Source organism: Arachis duranensis, chromosome 9, assembly GCF_000817695.3.
Source record: "Arachis duranensis cultivar V14167 chromosome 9, aradu.V14167.gnm2.J7QH, whole genome shotgun sequence".
NCBI classification, from domain to species: Eukaryota; Viridiplantae; Streptophyta; class Magnoliopsida; order Fabales; family Fabaceae; genus Arachis; species Arachis duranensis.
The window spans coordinates 89,777,151-89,779,041 of record NC_029780.3 but is presented as its reverse complement, the minus strand read 5'-3'; the positions used below and the strand labels follow the sequence as shown (position 1 = coordinate 89,779,041).

At 30.7% G+C, this 1,891-nt stretch overlaps 1 non-coding gene across 1 annotated transcript; it reads right to left on the bottom strand.

Annotated features, from left to right (window-relative positions):
* Positions 1–1,498: 1,498 nt before the first annotated feature.
* On the bottom strand, positions 1,499–1,602 carry LOC127741990 (small nucleolar RNA R71). Its single transcript, XR_008003177.1, has one exon. It is a non-coding gene; the product is annotated as a small nucleolar RNA R71 (small nucleolar RNA).
* Between the last annotated feature and the right edge of the window lie 289 nt (positions 1,603–1,891).

Sequence of the window (1,891 nt, the reverse complement as noted above, 5' to 3'; positions counted from 1 at the left end):
ATATCTTTTCCTTTTTTCTCTCAAAATTTTGAAAATGAGTTGACTTAGTCAAAAATTTTTAAAATTAGTTGTTTCTTGTAAGTCAAGTCAAATTTTCAAATTTTAAAAATCTTATCTTTTCAAAACTTTTTCAAAAAATTAAATCTTTTTCATTTTTTTACTATTTTTCGAAAATTTAAAAATATTTTTCAAAAACCCTTCTTCTTAATTTTATTTCAAATTTTCGAAACTTAACTAACAAGTAATGTGATTGATTCAAAAATTTGAAGTGTTACTTTCTTGTTAAGAAAGGTTCAATCTTTAAATTCTAGAATCTTATCTTTTAGTTTCTTGTTAATCAAGTAATTAATTTTAATTATCTTTTAGTTTCTTGTTAGTCAAGTAATTAATTTTAATTTTAAAAATTAAATCTTTTCTAACCATATCCTTTTAATCATATCTTTTTATCTTATCTTTTATATCATATCTTTTTAAATTTTATCTTTTTCAAAAATTTGATTTTAAAATATCTTTTCTAACTTCTTATCTTCTTATCTTTTCAAAATTAATTTTCAAATCTTTTTCAACTAACTATTTGACTTTTTGTTTGTTTCTTATCTTTTTCAAAACCACCTAACAACTTTTCTCTCTCTAATTTTCGAAAATACCTCCATCTTTTTCAAAAAAATTCTTTTTAATTAATTAATTGTTTTAAATTTTAATTTTAATTTTATTTCTTATCTTAATTTTCAAAAATCATTAACTCCTTTTCAAAATTATTTTCGAAAACTTCTATCTCTCATCTTATTCTATTTATTTATTCGTTTACTAACACTTCTCTTCATCTCAAATCTCTGCCCCTATCCTCACCCTTGTGTTTGGATTCTCCTTTCTTTATTCCCTTCTTCTTCTAATAACATAAAGGAATCTCTATACTGTGACATAGAGGATTCCTCTTCCTTTTCTGTTCTCTTCTTTCTCATATGAGCAGGAACAAGGAAAAAGGCATTATTGTTGAAGCTGATCCTGAACTTGAAAGGACTCTGAAGAGGAAACTAAGAGAAGCCAAATTACAACAATCCAGAGACAACCTTGCTAAAATTTTTGAACAAGAAAAGGAGATGGCAGCCGAACCCAACAACAATAATGCAAGAAAGATGCTTGGTGATTATACCGCACCTACGTCCAAGTTTGATGGAAGAAGCATCTCAATTTCTGCCATTGGAGCAAACAATTTTGAGCTGAAACCTCAATTAGTTGCTCTAATGCAACAAAAATACAAGTTTCATGGACTTCCATCAGAATATCCCTACCAGTTTTTAACTGAGTTCTTGCAGATCTGTGAGACTGTTAAGACTAATGGAGTAGATCCTGAAGTCTACAGGCTCATGCTTTTCCCTTTTGCTATAAGAGACAAAGCTAAAGCATGGTTGGACTCTCAACCTAAAGATAGTCTGGACTCCTGGATAAGCTGGTCACGGCCTTCTTGGCTAAGTTCTTTCCTTCTCAAAAGCTGAGCAAGCTTAGAGTGGATGTTCAGACCTTCAAACAAAAAGATGGTGAATCCCTCTATGAAGCTTGGGAAAGATACAAGTAGATGACCAAAAGATGTCCTTCTGACATATTTTCAGAATGGACCAAGATAGATATATTCTATTATGGTCTATCTGAGTTCTCTAAGATGTCACTGGACCATTCTGCAGGTAGATCCATTCCCCTAAAGAAAACGCTTGCAGAGGCTCAAGAACTTATTGACATAGTTGCAAATAACCAGTTCATGTACACATCTGAGAGAAATTCCGTGAATAATGGGACGCCTCAAAGGAAGGGAGTTCTTGAAATTGATGCTCTGAATGCCATTTTGGCTCAGAACAAAATGTTGACTCAGCAAATCAACATGATTTCTCAAAGT